Consider the following 9,664-nt stretch of genomic DNA (forward strand, 5'->3'; position numbering starts at 1 on the left):
CCGTAACTGTTGCCAGAGGTTCAACTTCTATCCACTTCATGAAGTAATCCACTTCCACAACTAGGAATTTTCTCCCACCTGTTGCTAGCGGGAATGGCCCCAGGAGGTCAATGCCCCATTGTGCAAAGGGCCACAGGCTGGCGAGGTATTTGAGGTCGGAAGCAGGCTGATGGTGGATATTGGCGTGTTTTTAACACTTGTCGCATTTTCTGACGAGCTCGACTGTTTCTGCCTTCATCATTGGCCAGTAGTATCCTTGTCGAAGTGCTTTTTGGGCGAGTGCTCTGCCACCCAGGTGTCCGCCACATAGACCTTCATGAGTGTCGCGAAGTACGAACTCGGCTTTGGCAGGTCACAGGCAACACAAGTAGGGGAGCGTGTAGGACTGTCGGTACAATCGTTCGTCAATTATGACGTATTTGGCTGCCCGACGCTGCACCCTCTTGGCCGCATTGCGTTCTGCAGGGAGGGTTCCGTCTAGCAAGAAGCTCGCGAGTGGGTCGATCCAGCTCGGCTCTGCTCTGAGGACGGGAGCGACCTCCTCTACCCCACCGAGAATACTAGGCCGAGGTAAGTTCTCTATGTACACGGTTCTCATGTTGTTGTGGCTTGTGCTGGCTAACCGGGACAGAGCATCGGCCTCAGTGTTCTCTGACCTCGGGATTTGCCTGATGAAGTGTGAATGGAAGTTGAGCAGGGCCTCTTTTACTTTCGCCAAGTACGCGATCATAGAGAGCTCGCGTGCTTCGTACTCGCCCGTAACTTGGTTGACCACGAGCTGGGAATCGCTGCAGATGACCAAGTGCTTTGCTCTTACCTTTTGTGCTAGGTTCAGGTCGGTGTAGTCGACACACATGCACCACTTGCTGTTCACTTTTTTCACCAACACTGGGTTGGCTACCCAGTTCGGGTAATGGACTTCCCTTATGAAGTCCGCTGCGAAGAGCTTTTTGACATCTTCGTCGACCACCCTCCAGCGCTCCGGGGCTAAGTTGCATTTCTTCTGTCTAATGGGTCTGACTACAGGGTCAGTGTTAAGTTTGTGAGTTATAAGGCCGGGGTCAATACCGAGCATATTTGCCACGGACCATGCAAAAATATCTAAATTTTGAAGTAAGAAACTCACCAGTTCAGTTCGCAAAGGCTCCTTGATGGAAGCACTAATCTGTAGTGTTCACGCCGGATCTGTAGCCGAGGTCGGGACTGCGACTGTTTCCTCAGTGGGCGAAGCTCGTTCCTCGCCCTGCTCCGCAGGTCGCTCTAGTTCGAGGTCGTCGGCTGCCTTGGTTTTTCCCTTTAGGGCGGCAACATAGCATTTGCGGGACTCAAGTTGGTCGCCCAGCGCAACCCCCACACCGAAGTCCGTGGGCAACTTCATTGCCAGATAATAGGTGGAGACCACTACACGCAGAATATGCATAATTGGTCGCCCTATTATGACGTTGTATGGGAAGGGGGTCGCGACCACCAGGAAATCGTGGTTGAGTCTTATCGCGCACGGCCTTGTACCGACTTCCACAGTTACTGTTATTTTCCCCAGGGGCCTGACTTCCTCTCCGCTGAAGCCTACTAGAGGAGTGTGATCGAGTTTCAACTCGCTTTTCTGCAACTGTAATTGGCCGAACGCTGATTTGAATAGAATGTCCGCCGAACTGCCTGAGTCCACCAGTACGTGCTAGACTTCGAAGTCGCTGATCCTTAGCTTTATGACGAGCGCGAAATCGTGGGGGTAGTGAACACCTCGCGCGTCGTCTTCTGTAAAAAAGATCGGTTCTTCTGTCTTTGGCCTCTTGGGAGGGTTCTGCTCCTCTCGGGCTGCTTCGCGAACTGACGTCCGTGCTGCTGCCGAAGTGCATCCTGCCACCACCGAACTGCCCACTATCACGTGGATGGTTCCCCGGATTGGCCTCTCTTCTGGGGGAGGTCGCTGCAAGGCTTCGACCAATCTGCTGCTCGGCTCGGGGACATCCTTCCCGTGTTCCCCTTGTCGACCCGCTTTATTACTATTGTCATAATGTACAAAATTTCTCAAGTACCCGCGACAGATAAGTCCCTCTATCTCGTTGCGGAGATTATTACATTTCTCGGTGCTATGACCGTGATCTTTATGAAAACTACAATATAAATTTTTGTTCCTCTCGTTGGGGTTGCTCTTCAGGCAAGGTGGCCACTTTACGTAAGGGGCATCCTTGATCGTCATCAGGATCTCGGTCTGCCTTGTGTTCAACGGCATGTAATCCATCCGAACTGCTAAGGGAGCTCAGGACGGCTGGCTTGGCATCGCCTCTCAGTTCTGGCTTCTTCTATCGCCGGGGTTGGAGGCCTCGCCTTCTCTTTTTCTTTTCTCAACCCCACATTCGGCTCTCTGGTTGATCTCTTCCTCTGTTCTCATAAACTTGTCCGCGAGCTTGAGGAAGTCGGCTACGGTTGCGGGCTGGCTGGCCACCATGTGCCATTTGAATTCTTTGTGCGTCACCCCTCTTTTGGCCGCGGTGAACTGTACTGCGGGGTCTAACCGAGGGATCTGCAAGCATGCTTCATTGAACCACTTGATGTAGCTCTGGATGAGTTCTCCCTCTCTTTGGATTACCCCGAAGATACTTTCCTCGGTTCTGGGGCACCTCTTGCTGGCAACAAAGTGTGCGGTGAAGATCTACACGAACTGGGCCCAACTTCTTATTGACCCGAAAGCAAGGTTCTGGTACCAGGTGTGGCCCAACTTCTTTTTGACCCATCATACTTGTAAAGAGATGGGAGTTTGAAATCTCTAGGCAAGGGGACTGCCAGAAGTTCTGATGAAAGGTGGGAAGGAACTGAGAGAATGGGGATGGTTTTTACCTCGCTCGAGCTCGTTTCTTCCTTGCCTCTGAGCTCGGGTAGCACACGGGTAGCAGTTCGGCGACTCGCCGACGCCTTCTTTGAGTGGGCCTGGTGCTGGCACTGCTGGCCTCCGTGTTGCCGAGCTCGATTGGGCCGGAATGCTGGCCTGTTGCTAAGGCGCTGAACCGGTTCTCCGTGAGTGGGAACTCGGGTTTGGAGCGTCGGGGTGACTTCGTGGGCGAGGTCCCTGACCCACCCGCGAGCTGCGAGGCGGGGGTGATCTTTCTTTGCTTTCGGCCCGGGGATGAGGCATGACTATTAGGGGGGTTCTGTGGTCGGGAAGCCTCTCCTTGGTGAGGTCGTCCACCTTGAGGGGAGGCCTTGACCGGCTTTGAAACAGGGTGCCGAGGGGGGAAACAGTGGCTGGTTCAAGGGTAGCTGAGGGATCTGTTGCTGATAATGGTGTTGGGAGAGGTGGTGCAACACCTGGTGTTGCTGGAGTTGGTGCTGTTGGAATTGCTGCATTTGGGCCTGCACTGCCCGCATGCATTGCATTAGATCATCTAGCTGGTTTTGGCGGGCTGCTAGTGGGACAGCAGTTGGTTCCGTGAAGTTCGTTTCAATGGGGAGTGGAAGAGGAATGTTCAACGAAGGAGTGTTTAGAGGTGCCACCGCTTGTGGCACATTCAAACTTGGGATCCCATCCACTGAAAGGGGGATGGTGAACTGCCCAATGCACACCGCTGGAACATGGAGTTGCTCTCCGGTAGTGGTTGTTTCTGTTCCACGTCCGACACTGTTGGAGGAGGCCATTTTGGTGTTAGAGTGGGTGTTGGAGTTTTTGAAAGAAGGGTAGGTAAGAGAGATTTAGAGGGAGGCTTTTAGAAGCGTTCCCACAGATGACGCCAATTGATGGAGCGCAATTCGGCCGGTCTTAGCTGTCAACATTTTGCCTCTGAGCTGGAGCGACGGGGAGCCTAAAACGGGAAAGATGAGGGAACTCCGGGGGAAACCTGGTGAGATAACTCCGAAGCTCAAGTTAGTAATCTCTCAAAGGCAAAGTATAGACCAGATAGTGCAAAGTTCACATGCCTTGTTTGTTGGGGGTAGGGGGCCTTTTATAATCACTTCGCGCACTCGCTCCGAGGCCCTTGTCTGGTCGGGTATGATTACCCTTGCATCTATCAATTTGGGCGTCGTCTTTTCTGCTGGGACAGAACCGTCACTGCCTTTTGTCGGAACCGTCTCTCTAACTGGAGATGGCGGTGTCAGGAGGCGGTGGCAGGTGGCCGTTTGGAGTGCGGCTGTCAAGCGTCAGATCCCAAGTCAGTCAGGTGCGCCGCCCTTGGGTACGGACTTCCTTGGTGTCAGGCACGGTTTATTTGGTTTTGGTGCCCTGAGGGCGATGTGGAGTGGTGAGCGAGGCGAAGTCTTGAGTTCGGAGGTGTGTAGGGCAGGTCAGTTCAGCGAGATGTATCCTGAACTATTGCACGACAGGCCAGTTCGGCGAGGTGTATCCCGAGCTGTTACAAGGCAGGCCAGTTCGGCGAGGTGTATCCCGAACTGTTATAAGGTAGGCCAGTTCGGCGAAGTATGTCCCGAACTGTTACAAGGCAGGCTAGTTCGGCGAAATATGTCCCGAACTGTTGCATGCAGGCTAGTTCGGATTACTCTGGTTTGGGGCCAAGGGTGAGTTCGGGCCCCTAGTAGGGAGTTCTGACCGCTGGTTTCTCCCCTTGGTGCTCGCGCCTTAGGCTTGCTTTTGTGCCGAGCTGTTGCCTTTGCCACGTGTCGCATAATTGTGAGGTCGGGCCAAATCTTCCTTCATCAGATGATGCCAGAAGAAGAAGAAGAAGAAGAAGAAGAAGAAGAAGAAGAAGAAGAAGAAGAAGAAGAAAGGACTGAAAGAGTGAAACAGGGGGGCCGGAGATGGGGAGAGAATGGCCGATATGGGTGAGGAGATCACCTCCACTCTGCCGCTGGTTCGAGTGAAGAAGAGGATGAACACCCTTCATTTGAGTTCTCTGGATTATGGCGAATGTAGAGTTTAGATTGGATTTATATGGGGGACGGTGCAATTCCATAATTTTAGGGAACTCAGGGGGTATTTTTGTAATTTAAAAAAAGCTCAAACTCGGTCAAAGGGTGGTCAAATCGGGGTTCTTGATGGATGGCTGAGATTTTGGGTAAAAAATGAAGGGTTGAGATGGGTCGACTACAAAGAGTGGGTTTGTGTGCATGGGCTAGCAGGATTGGTTGAAACAAAATCTTTTTAGATGAAAGGGTAAATAAGGGTGTTTTTGGGTAAAATTTCATAGGGTAGGGTTTTAAGACATTATGAGTTGATTGGTGGGGTCAGATTGGCCTAACTTATTGGGCAGATCTGGAAAGGGCTCGGTTTAGTTAATTTAGGGCTTCGAAATAGAATCTTGGTATGATTGATGGTAAATGGAGGTGTTTTGGGCTGAAATTTCATATGTAGAGGTTTTCTGGCATTCTGGGGTGCTTGGAAAGGTTTGATTGGTTTAGATGTGTTCGGATCAAGGGAATCTGGGTTCTAAGTGTTTTGGCTAATGATAGAGGTTGAAATGGAATCTTTGTTTGATGGACTAGTGAATGGAGGAATCTTGAGTTGAAATTTCATTGGTTGGGTCTGGTAGTTGTGTCTGATTTAATGGTTGAGGTGTAAGTGGGGGTCAATTGAGGCCATCAGATTGGTATTGGACAAGTTTAATGGTGGATTTGAGGGCTCTTGGGATGAATTTCGAGATTTTTGGGTTTTGTGGTATTTCAGAGTGGTCGGATGAATTTGATTGGGTGTTTAGGGTGAATTGGGGGTAAAAGTGATGAACTAAGCAAAAATCGGGTGCTAATAGTTGGTCAATACCATGGACCCTCAAAATACCCTACCATTGTATTTTGTTGACATGGAAATTAATTTGGGATGGACTACTAACAAGGACAAGTGTAAGCAATGGCTCAAGGGGGAAGATCTTCTCTACATTTTCTGCAAACAAAACATAGAAACGAGTACTCACCTCTTTTTTTCTTGTCCTTTCACAAGAGCAATATGGTATGAGAGTCAAGTGGGTATCAACCCCAAGTTAGCCGAAAACAAAGCACTACTGTCTTCATTTTGCAATGGATGAAGAACTTGGAAACACACTTGGATAAAACCACAACATCCAGTTACGCCGCTAAGTTTTGTATCCTGCTATACATGATCTGGACTGTTAGGAACAAGGCAACCTTCCAAAGCAAGAAATATTCACCAACAGACATTATCAGGAAAGCTTGGTCTTATATTAGTCCACAAAACCAAGATGTACCCTCAACCTCAACGCCTCACTTACATTTTGATGGCTCTTATGATGTAAAACAGGTCATGCAGGAAGAAGTTACATCATCCAATGCCCCACACAAAGAACCATTGTGGCTCAAGGAAGACCTTGCTGGGCCATCTGCGGTTATGATGCAGAAATCCAAGCTCTCATAGATGGCCTAGAAGCAGCCCGAAAGGAAGGAATCTGAAAGCTAAGTATATTGTCAGACTCTCTACATTTAGTAACTTTTTTGAATTGCAATATGAAGACCTCATATTGGATAGAAACATTGTACTGGTCTCGTATTAGAAACATTCTATCTACTTTCCAAAACTTTTCTATTAGTCATGTAAATAGAAGTTTAAACCTAGAAGCTCACACCCTAGCCTACACGGCTTGCAAGGGTCAATTAGTAATCTTCCAAAAAGCGATGAATGATGTAACCTAGCATATTCAGTAACGAATGGTAGTTTTCTTGCGAAAAAAAAATCCCTATTCACAAAACTTCATTATCACCGCATATTTCACTATGAAACTAGGGCTCATTATAAAACCGGAACCCCCACATTTATCATTGGTTGCTGACAAGAAAAGTATTGACGAAAGGGTTAGAATTAAAGATAAAAAAAAATGATAAAACATTAATTAAATCATAGTCGTCATTAACCATTGGTAACCGTGAAGATATATGTCTGTAATCGCCATGCTTTCATATGTGCTTCTCAAAGCAATCGGGCAATCAACGCACGCCAGTCATCTCTTTTGACACACAAGGGTAGCTAGACAATAATAGTAATTGCGTTCAGATAATGCCAAATATTGAAGGGAGAATGACTGTTCACATATAGAATGAGATTTATAAGGGGCTACTAATAGATTATAGGAGACTGTAATTTCAGAGTTCTGCAGCTCAGGGCTGCAATGCATTTCTCGAAATGTGTGATGACATAGATATTATGGTGTCAGAGGTTTCATGTGGGATAAGAGGGCAGTGGTATAGATGACTGGGGAAAATCTATGATGTGAAAAAGGTATATGAATTTTTATAAATAATACCTAATTGGCTATAACGTTTATGACTCCAGTTGATTGATAAGAAATTTTTTAGATATCATATATTTTCTATGTCATAATCGAACCCACATGAGTGATGTTGATGTGGGAAATGGGAAGAGGGAAGAGTGACAGATGTTTCCCAATCTAGAGCATGTGAACCTGTGAAGGGTCACGCTTGTCACGACCGCATCTTGCATAATGAGAAAAGGCCACTTCTGTCTACCGTGTTTAATCACTATTTAACGGAGCCGAGACCGTTAACGAGTCTCGATTCCAAAAAAAAAAAAAGAATTAAATTTTTTTTACTATTGTTACCGTAATCAGCGGCAGTTTGAGGACTGATGAAGGGTGATTTGGCCCGACCTAGTAATAGAGGGATACATGGATACGGCACGTCTAATAGATGACATCTTAGCCCGACATATCAAGACTGCAATAGATCAAACTCAAATAATCAAACCACCTCAGCATGGGTCACCTTGGTACAAGGTCGCATCAGGACCACCTCGGTCCCAAGGCACTTTGAGGTTCACTCTAGTTCGGGACTGAAGAGCATCGGTTCGGGGATACCAATTCAGACCACTACTTGACAACGCCGAAAACCTCGCCATCAGATTCTGAACCTTACGGGATCACGCCTCATAACGGCAAGCCTTATCTTCCTCCCTACCCGGTTCGGGTGGAATAGATAAGCCTTATCAGTTGGCAATGTTATCCCCCAACTAACACATAAACGAATGTCGTCGTAACGAGGATCTCGGAACTGCTCCGCGAAACCCGCGAGGACTTCACTATTTAAAGGCTCCAACCCCAAGGGTACAAGGTATGCGTGATTTCTCTGCTCTCTAGCTCTCTATATTCTCAAGCTATTTCAACTCGCAACAAGTATACTAACTTAAGCATCGGAGCGACCTCACCGGGTTCTTTGATCGTCTCCTTGCAGATCAACCTCATCCATCATCTGACTAGAAGCTAGGTCACCTCCAGCGGGGAGCAGCTAGATCGCGCTACATCATTTGGTGACGTCTATGAGAAACGTTACATGAAAGCCTTTTCCACCAACAACAACAGCAATGGCATCTTCCAGCAACGCCGAACAAAACAATGAGGCGAACGTTTCCGGGGGTAGTCTCAGATCCCGTATGTTTGCATATGTCAGTTTATCATACCGCTTATTGTGGCTAGGGTCCCAACGCTGACCATGCCCCAAGCGACTGCACAAGTGAACGCGCCACTACCTCCTGTAGTCGGCGCTACATTCGCTGAACCATCAGTGGTTCTCCTTGGAGTCGGGCAATCCCAACTTGACGACCTAGTATGCTACGTTTGGGCCATTCAGGTCCAAATGCAACAGGTCCAGCAATTCCAGCACTATCAACAATAAGTCCTCCATCATTTCTACCAGCAATAGTTCCCTCCACTGTAGTAGAGTCAGCAGCCGGTTCCGCATCAGCACCCGACAGTGCAGCAGAATCAATCCCGTCAGCAGAACACTCGCCCTCCCCGCTAAGGCGAGACCTCCCAGGTCCCACTTCCTCTCAGGAGCCAGGTCTCATCCCGCGGTAAGAGGAATGGGCAGACCACTCTGCCTGCTTCGCAGAACTTGAACAGATCAAGAGATACTCATCCTGCCAGGGCCATGTTACCTCGTCCTTCTCATCAAGAAGGCTCACTCGCAGGCAACCAGTTCGGACCCCTGGCCGCGGGCTCAAAGCAAGGCCCTTCCATTCATGGTAGCCAGTCTCAGCACCTAGAGCCACTCCGTGCCAAAACAATACCCGATCATACAGAAGTCAACAGCACTAATGCGGAGCCGATCAAGAAACAACAACAAAGGCGTCGCAAGGCACGCCGAACTATAACTCATAGTCAGCTTGTCAGGCCCAGCCAACCAGAGCAAGTAAAAGGTAAAGAAGAGGCGAGCTCGGCAGCCGCTAAGACTGCTCCTCACCTGTCTGGGTTGTCTCCTCTATCCTCTGAGCTCCTGGCGGCCTCAATTCCAAAAGATTTTAAAATGTCTCATCTTGACAAGTACGACGGATCATTCGATCCAAATGATCATGTAGACTCCTTACAGTCCTAGATGCACCTAGCTGGGGCTGATGAGTCCTGCATGTGCGTAGCCTTCTCCACAACATTTAAAGGAGTAGCTTGCACGTGGTACGTGAACCTTGCTCTAGGGACGATCAGAAGTTGGGCACAGTTCGTAGAGTTGTTCACCTCACACTTCATCACCAACAAGAAGTGTCCAAGGTCCCAAGAAAGCCTCTTAAACATAGTTTAGAGAGAAGGGGAGTCAATTAGAAGCTATATCAAACGCTTCAACGACACCTGCTTGCAGATCCCTGATCTAGATCCAGTAGCGAGGCTCACGATGGCGAAGAAAGGTATAACACACAGAGAAATTAAGTGGCATGTGGTGGCCAATAAGTCGAAGGACATCACAAAATTCCTCAAGCTCGCCA

Source organism: Nelumbo lutea, chromosome 1 (assembly GCF_056320005.1).
Source record: "Nelumbo lutea isolate HS-2025 chromosome 1, American lotus-T2T, whole genome shotgun sequence".
Classification (NCBI taxonomy): Eukaryota; Viridiplantae; Streptophyta; class Magnoliopsida; order Proteales; family Nelumbonaceae; genus Nelumbo; species Nelumbo lutea.